A 20512-nucleotide genomic window follows, 5' to 3' on the forward strand; every position below is an offset into this window, starting at 1 on the left:
TTGTGCCGGCAACCGGCCGGCAGGGTTAATAGTCATTCCCCTGCTGGCTAGGCTGCCGGCATAGGAGGCTAGTCCTCCCTAGACTGCACTTGAAGTGGTTGTATGTTGCCGTCACCTTCTCCCTGTGGTCTAGAAGACTAGTCCTGTGTTGCAGACCATAGGCTGAAGAATAGACATTCTTCTGCTGCCTAGGATGGTGCTGGCACTGGAACTCTTGTTTCTTCTTTGTTGAGAGGAGGCGGCACTGCCGCCGTCCCCTTAACTGTATTGGCAGACCATAGCCTGGGGAATAGAGATTCTCCTGCCGCCTAGGATGGCGCCGATACCGAAACAGAGTTTCTTAAGGGTGTGGTAGGACCGGCAACCTTGCCGGCTCCTTCCACACCTCATACAGGACCCTTTTCCCTGCCCCCTCTGTCCTTTAGTGATGGCCTAGCCATCGTAACTTTTTGGGCCGTCGTCCTGCAATCTCACCAATTGCCGGTGGGTTGCGGGGCCGACCGGACTCCCACTTAACAGGTGTTGTCTGATTGCCTGCGGCTATGCCGGCTGCCGGCAGCCATGATGGTTGCAGGCGGCCATGATAGCTGCAGGCGGCCATGCTGGCTGCTGGCGGCTACGACAACTGCCGGCAGCTATGACGGCTGCTGGTGCCTATACCGGCTGCCGGCGGCCATGACGACTGCCGGCGGCCATGACGACTGCCGGCGGCCATGTTGGCTGCCGGCGGGTGTTTCTAAAACTGCCGGCGGCTAAACAGGCTACTTGCAGCCATGTCATTTGCTGGCGACCATGACGGCTGCCAGCGGCGAGCGGCTGCCAGCAGCCATGATGGCTGATGGTGGGAAGTCTCTTCTGTCACCAAGGTTCTTCAGTCCCTCCTTGGACTGCCGGCCACAAGTGCTGTTGCCGGGGTACTAGCCTTGCCGGCGGTATGCCGGCCGGACCGGCACAGACAGGTGCTGACTCAGTCGGCAGTAGGCCGACTGTACCAGTGCTGCCGGGTACTAGCTTGCCGGCCATGTGCCGGCCGAACTTTGCCAGCGATGGTACTGGTGGTTGGATGGAAGCCTGAATGATACATTCTCCCCTTCCATTTGAACCTTCTTTCTGGGGAAAGGCAGTAAATTAGATATTTACATCCTTATTTAATGTATAAATACACAGTAATAAGGCAGTCCTTCACTCCATGCTTTCTCTCTCTCTTTTAGCTAGCATGCTGGCCGGACTGTGCCGGCAGGGACTATTTATGCCGGCTATATGCCAGTTGAATTACAGTATTTGTTTATACAGTAGTCAGTATATTTGCAGTATAGTATATACTGCAGATAGAAAACTATTGTATATATTATACTAGTAGTTATCTTCCAATATATCTTGGGTATCCTTGCCCAGGTTTTTGCTGAGACCAATCCTATATTGAAAGAATAGAATTTCGTCAATATTCTGATTAGAATTCAGTTTACGTTTTACCTTACAATATTAAATAAATTAAAGGGCCGGTGGTAGTACACTTTCTATCCTTAAAGGTTAGAACCCTTGTCTTTGAGCTTCCCTGATCAGGAAACTCTATGGTTTTAATATTTGAAGGGAAGGCCACAACAAATGGGCTGGGTAGGATACACAATTATATGTCTTTTATATTTCCTAGTCCAGTCGGCGTCATGCCGGCTGGACCGTGCCGCCAGATGCTAGCCATACTGGCAGCACACTGGCTGAACTACAATATATAATTATACAGTAGTCGGTATTTTGCAATATAGTATATACTGCAAACAGAAAACTATAGTATGATTATACAGTATGAAGATTAATTTCTAACATATCTTGGGTACCCTTGTGTGGGCTTTTGCTGAGACCAATACTATATTGAAAGAATATAATTCCTTCAATACTCTGATTAGAAATCAGTTATCCTTACCCCACAGTGTTAAATATTAAAAGGGGCAGTGACAATGTACACTTTTCTACTCCTAAGGGTTATAACCCTTTCGTTCGAGTTTCCTTGATAAAGGAAACTCCTCATAGTTAATACTGAGGGGAGGTAACAGCAATTGCTTGCAAGGGATACACAAGTATGTGTCTCCCACTATCCCTTTCTAGCTTACTATCCTATGCTATTTTAGTTAAAAGATGACTTTTACATATTGCTTATCAGTGAGATAATCAATTGTATATTCATTCTGCTTTCCTTTCTTTACAGGAGGAACCCCAGATGACATGTGTTGCAGTCTTTTGCAATATTAAGAGTAAGTACTTTTACGGTCATAATACATGCAGGTTTCATGCCCCCTGCAATATTATTTCCGAATCCTTGCATTATTGGAACCCCCAAGTTTGCAATATATGTCGGACCTTAGTGTCCGAGGGTTTTGATAATCCCAAGTCGATGGAGTCTACGGATGCAGCTCGTAAGAAACTACGCAATTGGGTAAGAGGGTTCCAGAAGATCTCTCCGGGACCATACCTACCTAATGATAGGATGCGTAGCTTACTATTCCCGAAAGCAAGTAAGGAAATAGTGGTGCCCCAGGCAAGATTCGCACCTCCCTGCATCCAGATAGCCTTTGGGACAGAGGGCGGGAAGCACCTACGGGAAGAGGTGGACAATGTCGTGTCGGAATTGCTTCCATCTGTGCTGGCTCTAGAGCCGTCAACCTCGACATCTTCACCTTCTAACCCTCTATTAGACAAAATGGACCAGTTACAGGCCCATATGAAGGGTCTAATGGAAAACTTTCGCATACAAGGCGAAAAGGAGGAAGCGAAATTCAAGATAGAGCTCTGTGAAGCTCTACTTGTCGCTCCCCAAGGGTCAAACGACCCAGAGACCAAGACCTTCCGACATGCTCCAAAACCAATCCCTGGAGGTATGCGGAGCTTATGCCGATTTTAGACGGCAAACTCTACATCTCGGAGAAGATGGGTGCTGTTCCTTTAGACGGAATCCAGTTTCGGCCAAGCTTTAAAGCTTTCCTTAATTGCTTCATTCGACTGAAGCATGAACCAATGTCAGGAAAAGAAACGGAACCGAAGGAGGTCATGATTCTTGACCATGATAAGGCACAGGCTATCTTGTCAAGTAGCCCGAGAAAGACGGGTTACTCGGTGTCAAAAGTGTTCACACTAAGTAACAGACACCCTACCTTTCTTGCTCCTGCTTCAATATCATTCCCCTTTACGTGGAAGGCATTTCAATCTGTTGCCAAGGCAGTGGAGGCAGGCAAACCATGTCCTGCACTCGAGGAGTGCAAGCCTCTGTCACTAGCCTTTCCCATGCAGGAGAAGGATTGGAAGGAAGTCCATTTAACCTTTTCAGTAGGGAAACTAGATGCGGATGTCGCTGGACGACAGTTTAGCGAGAATCTCCCTAAACTTTCTGAGTTTCTTTTGCGCAAGGAACAAGAGACAAAGGAGAGACTTGCAGCCTCCCTATCCCTACAGAATTGCATGGAGTTGTGTTCAGCCCATCAAAGTACCCCAGACATGCTCAAGGTCTTGGCCAAAATGCATATGGCCACCTTAGTAAAAGACCTTCATGCCTTTATGAAGGCTAGGAGAGCCTGTAGGGAGTTTGTGTTCGCTGCCACAACAGTGAAACATGAAACCAGGAAGCTAATATCTTCCAACTTCTGGGGTGGAGACCTCTTTCCAAACGAGGTAGTCAGAGATGTGATTAAGAAAGCCACCACGGAGAATATGGGACTTCTCCAGAAGTGGGGCATCTCTTCAAAGAGAAAGTCTTCCACGGATGTGGGTCCCCAACCTAAGAGGAAGACGGAAAAGTCTAAAAATTTTCCTCAGGCTGTTCAACAACATCCCACAGTTTCGATGACCGCGGTGCCATAGGCAGCCAGTCGGAGAGGTAAACCTTCTGATCAGTCGAAGCAAAGAGATGCTTCTGGTAGGATTGAGGTTCCTTCAGGATCGCTGGACCTTCGATCCTTGGGTCCAGGGCCTAATCAAGATGTGACTAGGATGGAAAATACACATGCCTCCACCATTATTTCCTCAACTCTTCCTATACTCCAACCCCGTCCTGGAAGAGTATACCTTAGAGCTCTAGAGCATACAGGTGATTAGGAAAGTATAGTCCATCGAATTCCAGGGAAGGCTGATTGGTGTTCACAAGAAGGACTCAAGAAAACTCAGAGTCATTCTGGACTTGTTGCCACTCAACAAGTTCAAATAAAATGGCAAGTTCAGAATGTTAATCCTTCTGAACATAAGGACCCTATTTCAAAAAAAGGGGTGTTCACAGTCTTGTCAGACCTGAAAGATGCCTATTGGCAGCTTCCAGTCAGTTGCCCCCTCTCTTCCTACCTAGGATTCAAGTTACAGAGGATAACGTATGTCCAAGGAAAGATACTTGTCGGACTAAACACAGTCCTAAGTATATTCACGGAATTTGCGGACACAGTCACTCAAAAACCAAGCTTAGAAATGGTTCAGGTAACAAAGTACCTGGACGAAAGGCTGGTGTGGGCAGCACCCAAAGTGGCTGGTCTATGAGCATCCAAGGAAGTAATCCGGCTCCTGGAACATCGGGGATGCAAAATCAGCTTCAAGAAGTCTCGATTCTCTCCAGCTCAAAGGCTTCAATGGTTAAAAAACCATCGAAACCTGAGGTCACATCGGCTCTCCTTTCCCTTAGGGATGTAAAAGGAGATCACAGGGTCGGTCAAGAGACTGTGGTAATCAGTCAGGATTCCAAGACGCTAACAAGGAAGAGTTCTGAACTCTCTCCAGTTCGCAATAGTGACAGACCTAATGCTAAGAGCACACCTGAAAGATAGGTTAAGAGTCTGGAGAAGATACGCATCAAACCCTCAAAGAGATCTAAAAGGACCGATATCGGTCTTTCCTTAATCGCTTCCCTAGCAATGGTCAAAGGCCGAAAGCCTATTGAAGATCGTGCCCTTGCAACTACCTTGACTATTGAAGATCATCCACATGGATGCCTGGTCGGAAGAATGGGGTGTTCACTTCCATCAGAGGAAAATCCAAGGGACTCAGTTATTTTTATCCAAGGCCATGTTAGTCCTGTCATGGTTGGGGAAACTCTCTCCACGCAGATCCGACCTCCTCAAGCTGATCTGGGACATCGTAGCGATAATGAGACATCGGAACCTACAAGGCTAGAGAGCGTCTCATACAGTTTAGGTGATGTTAGCCATCCCTTGCCTAAAAGGATGGCACCTATCAGCAGTTCATGCACAATCGATCCGCAATGTGACAGCGGATGCTCTTCCCTGGGGTCAGGCCGGTAGAGTTAGAATGGTCCACAGATGCAGACCTATTCTCTCCCAGATGAGAACAAGTCCTCGAACTGCAGATCGACCTCTTTGTGACGAGCGTCATCAAGAAACTACCTCGATATGTAGCCCCATACGAGGATCCACTAGAGGAGATAACAGACACCATGTCTCTAGTATGGAAGGGATGGACTCAGGAATTCCTGTTCATCCCATCCAATTTCCTGCTGAAGGTCCTCAACATGCTGAGGTACTTCCAGGGAGGAGTAGCTCTGGTGGCTCCCATGTAGCCCGAGAGTAACTGGTTCCCTTTAGTGAAGGAACTGAGGCTGAAGCTGGCCCTAGCTCTGAACCCAGTACTATCTCAGAGGGTTCAGAAGTTAATTGCCTTCGATTTATCACAGAGAGCCCAAACCCTTCATTTCATGATTTTCTTGCCCTAGCGGTTAGGAAAAGATTTGGGATCTCAGAAGGCAATATAGGATTCTTAGAAGAATACAAGTCTAAGTCAACTAGAAGACAATATGAGTCATCTTGGAAAAAGTGGGTTGCTTTTGTAAAAGCAAAAGGACCGAAAGAAATTTCAATGAACTTCTGTCTGTCCTTCTTTGTCCACCTTCATAATCAAGGTCTGGCAGTCAACACGATAACTACGTGCAAGTCAGCCTTGACTAGACCTCTTCTAAATGCCTTTCAAGTGGATCTGGTGAATGAAATCTTTAATAAGATTCCGAAGGCATGCGCAAGGCTTAGGCGTGCAGCACCTCCAAAGCGCATTTCATGGTCTTTGGACAAGGTCCCACATTATGCCTCATCTGTGAACAATGAAGATTGTTCCCTCAAGGATCTAACCCAAAAGGTTATTTTTCTGTTCGCTATAGCCTCTGGGGCTAGAGTTAGTGAAATAGTAGCCCTATCTTGAAATGAGGGCCACATTCAGTTCCCAGAAGGGGGAGAACTGAATCTCTCTCCTGATCTAGCTTTTCTCGCCAAGAACGAGCTACCCACTAAGAGGTGGGGTCCCTGGAGAATCTGCCCTCTGAAGGAAGATGTCTCTCTATGTCCCGGAGAGTGTCTAAAGGTCTATCTTCATAGAACTTCAGACTTCAGGGGAGGACAGCTCTTTAAAGGAGAAACCTCTGGATCAAACTTATCCCTAAAACAACTGAGGGCGAAGCTCACCTACTTTATTCACAGAGCAGATCCTGACAGTACACCCGCAGGTCATGATCCAAGGAAAATTGCTTCATCGCTAAACTTTTTTCAGTATATGGACTTTGAGTGTCTTCGCTCATATACTGGATGGAAATCGTCCAGAGTGTTCTACAAACACTATGCTAAGCAGGTCCATGCACTGAAGCATTATATGGTGGCGGCAGGTAGTGTATTAAAACCTGTCGTCTAATTACTATGATGAACAGTTAATTGATTGGGACTATCAATTAAAGGGAAAAGGTGTCAACACTTCTAGTGTGATACCCTTTAAATGAGTGTTACCATGGTGACACTAAATCTGTTCAAAATCTCAGGTGTAGAATTATACAAATAACACTTGTGCCGTGTGTACATAGTACACAGTGTTGATAGGATACAACATTTACAAAAATTATAAAAGGAAAAATTTATTAAAAAAATTTCAGTCTTAGAGTGGCACTCATCATCTCTTCCCTTTCAAAAGGGAAAATAATTTCTGTATACATTGCTTGTGTAATTCCTTTATCATGTTACATTCGTTTCACTTGTTATTTCATTTAGTCATTTATTAGAAATAAATGGCTATTAGAATGTAATTGCATCCTAATTTGCCCGGCAATTTGCATATTTAAGATGCCAGAGTTCTTTGACTTACTCATGTAAGTAAACCTCATATCATTGTATGCTTACAAACAATGGATATAATGGACACTGATATTGTTCCAACAATATATACAAACCGTGAGACCGTTTGCATACCAGTGAATACTTATGTTTGTTCATACAATATATGCTAGCCTTGCGGCCCCTTTTCTACCGTCTAGTATGACTCTTCCCTATAGGGGGCAGGAAGCACTAACATTGTTTATGATTAGTGATAATGACGGATAACGGTAACGTCATTCGTCTCAAATGGTCCAGATGACCATAGAAAAAATTGTCCCAAGGTTAAGGCACTGATGAAAATCCACAGATTTTGAGCGAAGCGAAAAATCTATTTTTGGGTGAGATAGCCATGTCGTCCTGATAGACCCACCCTCCTTTTCTATAGTAAAGGTCTTCGCAGAATCCCTCCCGAAACTACTATATCTGTAGCACCATGCTCAACGCTACAAGGAATGTCTGCCATCTTGGATATGGCGCCATCTTGATACTCAATAGTAGTATGGGAAGTAGGGTAACCTTGATACGGCTCCCCTTCTATTTTTGCCACTTTCCCCCTCGAAGCGTAAACGTTATTTGGGGTGAAGATTGCTATGTGGCGTGTCAAGAATACGTCCCTGATATTATGCGATATCCTTAAGAGAATTTTAAGGATATTCGCGCCAGGAGTTAGAATTCTGGAGACGTAAAGGTAAATTCTCTGGGAATATCACTGTAGTTCATATATCCCTTGGAAGCTACTATTAGGAACCTTCCATCATGACAACATGGCTATCTCACCCAAAAATAGATTTTTCGCTTCGCTCAAAATCCGTTTTGTTAGCATACAATGATATAAGGTTTACTTAAATAAATAAGTAAGAGAACTCTGGCATTGGGATCTTTAATGTGCAAATTGCAGAGCGAAAAAAGGACGTAATTACATTCTAATAGACATTTATTTTGAATAAATGACTAAATGGAATAACGAGTGAAATGAATGTAACATGTTAAAGGAATTATACATGCAACGTATACAGAAAATATTTTTCCTCCCTGAAAGGGAAGAAATGATGAGTGCCACTCTAAAACTGAAAATTTTGATAAATTTTCCCAATATAAATTCTGTACATGTTGTGTACTATCAACACTGTGTACTACGTACACACGGCACAAGTGTTATCTGTATAATTCCACACCTGAGAATTTGAGCAGTCTTAGTGTCACCATGGTGACACTCACTTAAAAGGTATCACACTGGAAGTGTCAGCACCTTTTCACCCTAATTGATAGTCCCAATCAATTAACTGTTCATCGCAGCACTAGATGACAGGTTTTAATACACTACCTGCCGCCACCATATAATGCTTCAGTTCATGGACTTGCTTAGCGTAGTATTTATAGAACACTCTGGATGATTTCCATCCAGTATATGAGCGAAGACACTCAAAGTCCATATACTGAAAAAAGTTTAACGATGAAGCAATTTTCCTTGGATCATGACCTGCGGGTGTACTGTCAGGATCCGCTCTGCGAATGAAGTAGGTGAGCTTCGCCCTCAGTTGTTTTAGGGATAAGTTTGATCCAGAGGTTTCTCCTCTAAAGAGCTGTCCTCCCCTGAAATCTGAAGTTCTACGAAGATAGATCTTTAGACACTCTACTGGACATAGAGAGATATCTTCCTTCAGAGGGCAGATTTTCCAGGGACCGCATCTTTTAGTGGGTAGCTCGTTCTTGGCGAGAAAAGCTAGATCAGGAAAGAGATTCAGTTCTCCCACTTCTGTGAACTGAATTTGGCTCTCATTTCTTGATAGGGCTACTATTTCACTAACTCTAGCCCCTGAGGCTATAGTGAACAGGAAAATAACCTTCTGGGTTAGATCCTTGAGAGAACAATCTTCATTGTTCACAGATGAAGCATAATGTAGAACCTTGTCCAAAGACCATGAGATTGGCTTCGGAGGAGCCACAGGCCTAAGTCTAGTGCATGCCTTCGGGATCTTGTTAAAGATTTCGTTCTTCTGATCTACTTGAAAGGCATATAGAAGACGTCTAGTCAAGGCTGACTTACACGTAGTTATCGTGTTAGCTGCCAGATCTTGATTATGAAGGTGGATAAAGAAGGACAGACAGAAGTCTATTGAAATTTTTTTCGGTCCTTTTGCTTTAACAAAATAACCCACTTCTTCCAAGACGATTCATATTGCCTACTAGTTGACTTAGACTTGTACTCTTCTAAAAAGTCTATACTGCCTTTTGAGATCCCAAATCTTTCCTTAACCGCTAGGGCAAGAAAATCATGAAATGAAGGATTTGGGCTCTCTGTGATAAATCGAAGACAGTTAACTTTTGAACTATTTGAGATAATGCTGGGTTCGGTACAAGGGCCAGTCTCAGCCTCAGTTCCCTCACTAGAGGGAACCAATTGCTCTTGGGCCACTTGGGACCCACTAGAGCTGCCGTTCCTTGGAAGGATCTTAGCGCGTTGAGGATCTTCCGCAGGAGATTGAATGGAAGGAACAGTAATTTCCGGGTCCATCTGTTCCAAACTAGGGACATGGCATCCGTTATCTCCTCTAGAGGATCCTTGTATGGGGCTACATATCGAGGTAGTTTCTTGATGACGTTCGTCACGAAGAGGTCAATATGCAATTCCGGGACTTGTTCCAATCTAGAAGAGAATGCGTCTGCGTCTATGGACCATTCTAACTCTATCGGCTTGAGCCTGAGTAGCGCATCCGCTGTCACATTGCGGATCATTTGTAAGTGAACTGCTGATAGGTGCCATCTCTTTAGGCAAGGGATGGGTAATATCACATGGATTATATGGGATGATCTCGAGCCTTGTCGGTTCAGACATATTATCCCTTCGCTGTACAAGATCAGCCTGATGAGGGCTGATCTGCGTAGAGAGAGTTTTCCCAACATCAACAGGAGTGCCATGGCTTCCCAAATGTAGATGAATGGGCCTTGAACAGAGATGACCAAGCTAGCAGACACAGTCATTCAACAGCTATGCACCGAAGGTGTTTAAGTGGTAGCTTACTTAGACAATTAGTTGGTATGGGCAGCATCCAAAATTACTTGTCTGCGGGCAGTTCAAAAAGTGATCCAGTTTCTGGAACACTTAGGCTCCAAGATCAACCGCAAGAAGTCTCGTCTCGCTCCAGCTCAACAGTTCCAGTGGTTGGGAATCCAATGGAACTTAAAGTCACACCACCTCTTTATTCCATGCAAGAAGAGGAGAGAGATAGCGGGGTCTGTCAGGAGACTAATCCGTTACAAGAGGATTTCAAGATGCCAACAGGAGAGAGTCTTGGGCTCTCTACAGTTCGCAGCAGTGATAGACCCAGTGCTAAAGGCACGTTTAAAAGATGCGTCAGGAGTCTGGAGGAAATACGCATCGAACACTTGAAGAGATCAGCTAAGGTTGACTCCGGCCTTGTTGTGCAGACAATTAAGCCGTTCTCCACAGCCAAGAGTCTAGCGCGGATAGTTCCCTTACAACCACCACAACCATCGGTAGTTATCGATACGGATGCCTCCTTGGAAGGATCGGGAGGTCATTCTCACGACAGGGAGGTGCAAGGGACTTGGTCGCGCCAGTTCAGAAATTTTCATATCAACATTTTGGAAGCTATGGCAGTGTTCCTGACGTTGAAGAGACTATCCCCTCGCAGGTCAACCCACATCAGGTTGGTCCTGAACAACGAGGTGATAGTACAGTGTCTAAATCGACAATGCTCGAGATCACCCCACATCAACCACGTGATGTTAGCCATCTTCTACCTGGTAAGGAAGAAGAGATGGCACTTATCAGTAGTTCATCTACATAGAGACAGAATGGTCCCTGGACGCAGACTCATTCTCCTTCATCTTGGAAAAAGTCTCAGAACTGCAGATCGACCTCTTCGCAATGAGCGACAACAAGAAACTATCTCGTTACGTAGCCCCTTACCTGGACCCTCAAGCAGAAGCGATGGATGTCATGTCTCTAGACTGGAACAGGTGGAATTACATTTACCCGTTTCCACCAACCAATCTCCTGCTAAAAGTCCTCGACAAGCTAAGATCCTTCAGTGGGATGGCAGCGGTGGTAGCCCCAAGGTGGCCCAAGAGCAATTGGTTTCCTCTAGTCCTAGAGTTGAATCTGAAGTTTTTCCCACTGCCGAATCCAGTGCTATCCCAACTGGTCCAGAAGTCGACTGTCTACGCTTCATCCTCTAGAACCAACAACCGGCATCTCATTATTTTCTCGCCTTAGCGGCGAGCAAAAAGTTTGGAATCTCAAGGGATAAATTAACTTCATCGAAGAGTACAAGTCATGTTCTACTAGGAGACAGTACAAATCGTCATGGAAGAAATGGGTGACCTTTGTGAAAGAAAGGAAACTGACAAAAATATCGATAAACTTCTGTCTTACATTCTTCATACACCTCCATGAGCAAGGCCTGGCCTCTAGTACAATTACTTCTTGTAAGTCGGCCCTAGCTAGACCACTTCTGTATGCTTTCAAGGTGGACCTCTCAGATGAAATCTTTAATAAGATTCCTAAAGCATGTGCTAGACTCAAGCCTACAGCCCCACCAAAGCCCATCACATGGTCTTTGGACAAAGTCTTGCACTATGCTTCGAACCTGGATAATGAGAACTGTACTCTAAAGGATTTGACACAGAAAGTTATCTTTCTGTTGGCAATAGCCTCAGGGACTAGAGTTAGTGAAATAGTGGCCTCATCTAAAGACGAAGGCCATATCCAGTTCCTGGAATCAGGAGAACTGAATTTGTTTCCCGATCCTGCCTTTCTTGCTAAGAAAGAGCTACCCACCAAGAGGTGGGGTCCTTGGAGAATCTGACCATTGAAGGAATATGCCTCTCTGTGTCGAGTAGAGTGTCTTAAGGTCTATCTTCGAAGAACTTTAAACATCAAGGGAGGACAGCTCTTCAGAGGTAAAACCTCAGGATTGAACCTGTCTTTAAAACAACTGAGAGCAAAGCTCACCTACTTTATTCGCAGGGCGGATCCTGACAGTACACCCGCGGGTCACAATCCGAGAAAAGCTGCTTTATCGCTGAACTAATTTCAGCATATGGACTTTGAGAGACTCCCACTCGTACGCTGGGTGGAAATCATCCAGGGTCTTCTATAAACAGTACGCGAAGCAAGTACAAGAGGTAAAACATTTTGTGGTGGCGGCTGGTAGTGTGATTAAACCTGTCGTCTAGTGCTGTGATGAACAGTGGACTGTTTTGGGACTTTACAGTGCTTCGGGTGTGTGGGTATATGTACCCACTTGTGCAGATCACAACTATGGTTGACGCACTGTTCTGAGTAGGTGCATATCTGATTGATACACCAGTGCCGAGTGAATGTTTGCGTTACGGTGTTATATGCATTTTTGAACATCTGACTATGTCAGATATGTTTGTTTTTCACATCTTCCATTGAGTGGCATTATTTTGATAATGTATTTATGTATATTTTTTTCTATATGAGAAAATATGTGTTTTATGTGCTGTATGCTAGATCAGATACATACTTTGTTGTAACTATATTTTGATAATCTAGTTGCCTAATAAAAGTACTTAATCTGTATTTGTGTCTTATTACTGCTCCCTCAGTTATAAGCTAATAAAGTATGTTAGAGTTTTACTAAACCCTTATGGTGTTTAGGTTCTTGAAGTCACAATATTATTTTGCTAAAGGAATAATCATGACCTTTGGTACTTAAGGTAAGTTAACAGGGTACGTTTCAAACTCTACCCTTTTTGTTCCGATGAAAAATACAAACCTTGAATCCTTATTGTCAACATTGACATTTCCCTGCTGGGGGGCAGGATGCACTAAGCCGGCTTCAGGTTTGGTGTGGGTGAGAGATCATTGGATTTCCACATATAAATCTAGTAGACCAGATAAGGAGAATCTATTCAAGGTAGAAGGCACATACACAAACCCACATCTGATAGTAATTTCAAGACATTTCTCTAGCATACTTCCATCAGCACGACATGGCCTGAGCCCAAAAAACGAATTTTGATCAAAGTGACAAATCTATTTTTGGGTGAGATGGCCATGTCGTCCTGATGGAACCCACTCTTTTGCTGATCCCTCCCAAAATTACTTTATCTGTGGCCATTTCCGTTTAACGGCAAGAATAGGAATGGAGTCACAGTAGTAGTAGGGAAGGGGATCTATTCGGGGTTAAGATTGCCATGTGTCATATCTAAAAATACGTCCCCTGATATTACACGATATCCTTTATTGGATACTCGTGCCGGGATTTGGAATCCTGGAGACCTTTGGTTTTAATTCTATGGGAGTATCACTGTAGCAAATATCCCTTAGAAGGCTACCTTTAGGAACCCTTCCATCAGGATGACATGGCCATCTCACCCAAAAATAGGTTTTTCACTTTGATCAAAACCCGTTGTATATTTCCACGTGGTTAGAATGTGCATGAAATTTCTCAAAATAGATTTACTCTATTTTTTAAAGTTTCGAGTAGGTGGGGGGAGATAGTTGAGAGAGAGTTGCCTCGCCATGTGCGTTGGAACTAGTCTGTTACTTGATTAGTTTGCAACTTTGGTACCATAGGCACTGCCCCCAAGCTTCCAGACCCCCTGGCCAGGAAGAATCCTGAATAGGAAAGTCCATATATTTAGCCCCCAGAAATGCATAAGCAGCAGAAGAGATCCAGCTTCTTCCTTTGAAAGAGCCAAAGTTTGTTCGCCCTCTCCTCTCAAGTGCACCAAGTGTATGCCCTCTCAAACGTGATTAACTGTTCAAATATACATTTTTGTAACTGGTCCTGTGTGTATACAATGAACAATGAAGTGTATTCATTTTTTTTACCTATTTGGTAACCATGTATGTGAACCAAAGAGACGAAAGTTTAACAGTTACATTTATGTAAATTTCATTTAGTATATAATCATTAGTGTCAAAATGTTAACTATTGTCATTAATTATCAAAATGAAATATTTTTATAAATTAAATTCCAGTGAAATAAGTGAATGTATATTTTTTTTTACTTAGAGTTTCTTTTGTCTTAGTCTAAGGTTTTGTTCAGATTTAATATTTAAAGTAATTTAATTTTGGTGTTAATTCTTTTCGTATTATTCTTGTAACTTTTTTTATAGAATATATTTATTTTTGTAAAGAGAGTATTATTTCGATCACCAATATTTCATAATAGTACTTGCACTTAATCCCTGACTAAGAATCAAAGTAAGAGGTTGGTTTTTGAGTAGTTCTCATTAAACAATCGCCAAGTTTTGTTTTCAGAGTAGCGGAAGAAACCTTTGGATATTCAGTGTCTTTATATGTTGTCATCTGGGAGTTATATAATATTCTCAGAGCTCGGGTATTATTTTTTCAAGTGTAACAGATTTATGTAAAAATAATTAGGCGAGTTTGGAACTTGGTAGTTTGTGTAATTTGCCAGCAATTATATAATATATATATATATATATATATGGTGACAAAAAAAATGGTCATCACCAAAAAACGAATAACTTCCAAAATTTTATTTAGATCCACACAAAACTTTAGCTACATTAGGTCAACCCTGTGTAGCAGACATCTCCAAAGTTTCAAGTCTGTACAATGAAAACTCTTTGTTTCACTGGCTCTCCAAAATGTGCTCCAAATGAGCTCCCCGGCGCTGCAGGCATGTTTGGATCCAGCGGGCAAAGTTCTCGATGACCCTCCCGCATTCCTCCCTTGGGATCACTCTTATTGCTGCTGTGATTGCTGCCTTCAGGTCAGGGATAGTTTGGGGGTATTTTCCATATACCCTGTCTTTAAGGTATCCCCAGAGATAAAAATCTGTGAGGTTCAGGTCCGGTGAATACGGCGACCAGTCTGGGTCACACCCGCGGCTGATAAATCGATCAGGGGAACGCTGCTGTAGCCATGCCAATGATTTGTTTGAAATGTGAGGGGTGGCACCATCCTGCTGGAACCACTGGAGGACCCTGAGGACTCCTCTCCGTCAACCAAGGGCTGTCCAGAACTTGCCAAGAACCTGGACATATCGCTCGGTGTTGATTGTCCCAGACCGCTCGTTGTCATCCTAGAACCAGAATGGTCCAATGATGCCATTTTTGGAGATGGCGACCCAGGCAGTGCACTTCACCGAGTGTAATGGCCTTTGCAGACAGTGCTCAGGGGGTGTGCTACCCCAGAAGATATTGTTCTTCGAGTTCACGTGACCTGACAACAGAAAATGTGCCTCGTCCGAAAACTAGACATTGTCAAGGAAGTTTGGCACAACCGAAAATATACCTCAATTATAAATGTCTTTTCCTCAGTAGTCCATGGCATCTCGAAGGTCGAATTGGGTAGACTCTTAGAACATTAATTTTTATTGATAAATCTGAAAAATAAAAGGAATTGATTATTTATTTCAAAAGTTATTCAAGTTTAGGTGATGACCGTTTTTTTGTCATCCGGTATATATGTATATATATATATATATATATATATATATATATATATATATATATATATATATATATATATATATATATATATATATATATATACTGTGTATATATATATATATATATACTGTGTATATATACATATATATATATATATATATATATATATATATATATATGTATATACATATACATACATATATATATATATATATATATATATATATATATATATATATATATATATATATAACTTGGCCACGAAGAAAGAAAGATCTTTCTTCGTGGCCAAGTGGTTTAATCACTGTCTGTACAAGCTTGCCGACCAGGGTTCGATTCCCGGCCGGACACAAGCTCTTGTCTTTGTGTGATTTCGCCTGGGGCTCTGATCCCGAGGTCGTTAAAAGAATCCAGACATTAATGTATCAAAAATATATATGGCTTATTTGAATATGAAAAACACGTCTAAATGTGCAAAATTTATCATATATATATACATATATATATGTGTATATGTATATATATATATATATATATATATATATATATATATATATATATATATATATATATATAATGTATGTATGTTATGTATACCTACAACCAGAGAGCAAACACATGTTTCTCTGAGTGTTTACAATTCTATGCATCACTAGTTGTTTTGCCTACTCTGTGTATTTGTTGTGTAGCCTAAGGCAGCAAAAAATTGTGGCAGGCTAACAATAAACAATGGTGACAACTGAATCTGTGCTGAGCGATCTTAACAAGTGACCGGCCCCAAGATGGTTATTGTCTACACGTGTGGGCTAAGTTCATGTGGCATCTAGTGGTAGGATATCTATGTATGCTGGAGAGGTATTAGTTGTCATTGGGAATGGGAAGTATGGCGTACAAAGTGAAATTGAGTGGTGAGAGACTGCTAGATATGTGTATTGAACAAGAGCTGGTGGTAAGTAATAGTTTTTTCTTTTTCATTTTATGAAAAAGAGAGATACAGATAAGTACACAGGGACAAGAATGGCAAATGGAAAAGTGGTTGGAAGAGTATTGATGTATTATGTGTTGATAACAAGAAGGATGATTGGAAAATTGAAAGATGTACACGTGTTTAGGGATATGGCTACTGGTATGTATGATCATTTTATGGTTGAAGCATAATTACTTGTAATAAGATAATGGGGAATGTAAAAGGGAGGTAGTTAAGTTAGAAGAGTTGAAATAAGCTGGTAAAAATTGTATATCAAGAAAGGTTGGAAGTGGCATATGACAGAGTGAAAGAGAGAGAAACTAGCGGTCTAGAGGAGTAGTGGAAGTTAGTAAAAAAATAAATGAATAACAAAAACATATTGAGCATGCTAGTAAGGTATGTGGTAAGGGCTTCGTTGAAAGTAGTATGAGAAAGAGTTGTGAGTGGTGGAGTGAGGGAGTGAAGATGAAGGAGGGGGGGGAGTGCATTTGAAGAATAACTCCAGAGTAACAGTGTAGAGAAGTATGAAAGATATAGAGAAAAGAATGTGGAAGTAAAATAGAAGGTGGCTGAGGCAAAGAGGGAGGCTGCCTGGAATTGGGGTCAGGGATTGGGTAGTTCGTATGAAGAGAACAAGTAGTTTTGAAAAGAACTGGAGAGAGTAAGGAACAGTGGGTCGAGGAGAGAAGAGACAGTGAAAGCTCAAAATGGAAGGTTACTGAAAAAAGCTGAAACGAGAAAAAGGTGGGATGAATATTTTGATAGGCTTTTTAAATGTTGAGGATGATATAGAGGCAGATATAATTACTGTTGCAGGTGTTGAGTGCCATCGATGGGAGATGAGAATGAAAGAGAGATTATAAGAGAGGAAGTGAAGAGAGCACTAGATAAGACAAGGGTAGGAAAAGCGCCTGGCATGGATGTTAGAGGAAGGAGTGACTGTAGCCTACTGGAATGGTTGGTGAGATTGTTTAATATATGTTTTATGTTGTCAATGGCACCAGGGGACTGTGTGTTTATTGCTCTGCTGCACAAAGGTAGTTTGTTGAATATTGTTGGAAAAGTGTATGGTAGAGTGTTAATTAATAGGATTAAGGATAAAAGAGAGGATGCAATCTTAGATATATAGGGTGATGCAAAGGGAAGCTCCCAGTACCTCCCCAGAGCAAAGGGAAGCTTTTTTAGAAGAGGTATGGAATGTATGGATGAGATTGTTATAGTTAGGCAGATATACAAGAAATATATAGCAAAAGTCAAGAAGGTATGTGTTGCATTTATGGATCCGGAGAAAGCTTACGATAGAGTTGACAGTGAAGCAGTGTGAAATGTAATGAGGTTATATGGAATTGGTGGAAAGTTGTTGCAAGCAGTGAAGAGTTCATACACAGGCAGTAATGTGTGTGTTAGGATGGGAAATGAAATGAGCGAGTGGTTTCCAATGAGAGTGGGGCTTAGACGGGGATATGTGATGTCGCCATGGTTGTTCAATTTATTTGTTAATGGAGCTGTAATAGAGGTGAATGATCGAGTGCTTGGTTGAGGATTGAAACTGGTAGATGAGAGTGATTATCGATTGGGAGTTGAATCAGTTGTTGTTTGCGGGATGATACTGTATTAGCTGTAGATTCGGAGTAGCTGTGTCGATTAGCGACAGAGTTTGGAAGGGTATGTGAGAAAGGGAAGTTTTGAGTTAATGTTGGTATAAGGAAGGTTAAGAGATGCACGAGAAAGGAGCCTTGTGCTAGATTAAATGTCATGTTGTATGGAGAGTTAACTGAGGAAGTAGATCAGTTCAAGTACTTAGGCTCTGTTATTGCTGCAAGTGGTGGAGTGGAAGCAGATGTATGTCATATAGTGAATGAAGAATAAGGTTATGTGAGCAGTGAAGGGAGTGGTGAAGAATAGAGGGTTAGGGAAGAAAAACCTAGGTGACAGGAGGATAGACGTGAGAGGCAAAATATCGTGCTAGAAATAGGAATGAATGACAATCCATTGCGACACAGTTCAGTCGATAGAGCCTGCTACTACCTCGTGACACCTTGATGACCACTGAGGTAGCGGCAGTAGGGGTTCAGCATATAAAGCTTCATCGTGGTAGATAATGGGGGAGGATGGGCTGCCTCGTAAGGCAGTTGGGAACGATGAAAAGAAAATTCCCATTTTGTTCTTTATTTTATGTCTACTACCTCCCAAAATTGGGGAAAGTGCCATGGTAGATAGATAGAGCAACACCCAAATCTCTATAAAAAACAAAAATACTTGGGGTATGATTCATGCTACCTGTTGCTACTGAAAAATTACATTAAAATGTTTAAAGAATTACATTGTATGGAAAAGAAATATATTATCGCGTCATTCGACACCGCTACTTAAGCCAGGAAATAAAGTTTTATTACATTCTATGAAAAAACGCAAGGAATGATTACCTCATTACCCTAAATTGGTCTTCCGTAAAATTCCACTTAGTTTAACATCTGATTAAAACGCATAACGAAAAGATTGGTTGTAATACGTTTTTAATCAAAGCACACAGAACAGCAATGGGAAAATGAACGAAAGAGTATTTGATAGAAGCAGTAGAAATATTCTTGAAACCGTATTTTGAGGGTAGATAACTGCTTTTATTCACATGAGAATAGGTTTTGGCTATGTGTAGGCGTATAGATCATTTAATATCTCACACAAAATCTCATTGTTTATATTGACAATCTTCCAGGAAAAATTAAGACTTCAAATGTGGGAAATGTAATACAAAAGGTCCTTAACCAAAAACAAAAGAAGGGGAAGAAAACTAATATAATGCAAATTAACGAAGACACCCACAAATAAATATCGTACGAATCTGACAGATATCACACACACACACACACACACACACACACACACACAAATAATTACTTGGTTTAAATGATCGTCCACTGGCTAAATACTAGAATGTATCGTTAGAAAGTCATTGGTTTTTGAAGCATGTGCAATGTGATTACTTACTTTTACTTTTAGGGGTTTATTTCTCGCCCTCCATCAGACACAGAGTCTGTTCAGGCGGGCCTTGGTGTGTGAAAATAATTTCTTTCTAGTTAATATTTTGCTCTGTATATTTTCAGTTATTCGCTAGCATTTGTATTCAGGCTTAATAGTTTTCAGATCACTATTATAACACTTTCCAGAGAGATAAGTCTTCAGGTTTTTCTTGAAAGCTGCCAAATTCTTGCTATTCTTGACATCAAGTGGTAGGTCGTTAAAGAGTCTCGGTGCAGCATAACAAAACGTTCTTCCTCCTATTGCATGATTCACACTAATTTCGAATAGTCTATATGGGTCATCAGCATGTCTAACTCTTACAGCAGCGCTAGTAGCTTGAGGGTAGGGGACCAAGCAATCACGAAGATATTTAGGCTTATCACTTGTAAGTACTTTGTGAGTCAACAAACAAATCTTAAATTCAATTCTAGCCTTAACAGGTAACCAACGTAGATCAATCAATGCAGGAGTTATTCTCTCCCGAAGTTTAATGCCTTTTATCAGCCTAGCCGCCCGGTTTTGCACATTTTGAAGCGTTATTAGTAGTGTATTGGGCAATTTATAGTACAGAGAATTGCAATTATCAAGCCTTGATATTACGTGACTCATCACTAAAATTTTTGTACTGCCCTCTGTTAAATATTTTCTAATAAATGCTATGTTTCTCAGGTGATAGTTACACACTTTCACTGTGTTCACTATTTTATCCCTCATTAACAAATTACAATCTATCAGTACACCTAAATTTTTCACAACAGGCACAATCCTAACATCAGCGTCACCAATTTTTATACTTTGAAATAACTGGTAATTCTTCAAAGCCATCTCTTTGTGCCAAAAAACATACATTCTGTTTTATCATCATTTAATTTAAGCTTTTTCCTCTGCATCCATGTTTTTATTTCAGTCATTATCTCATCAATTTTCTTCTTTGTATCTTGTGTTGTTGAAATTGAAAGGTAGAACTGAGTATCGTCTGCATATAGT

The sequence above is a fragment of the Palaemon carinicauda genome, chromosome 4, assembly GCF_036898095.1.
Source record: "Palaemon carinicauda isolate YSFRI2023 chromosome 4, ASM3689809v2, whole genome shotgun sequence".
Taxonomy (NCBI): Eukaryota; Metazoa; Arthropoda; class Malacostraca; order Decapoda; family Palaemonidae; genus Palaemon; species Palaemon carinicauda.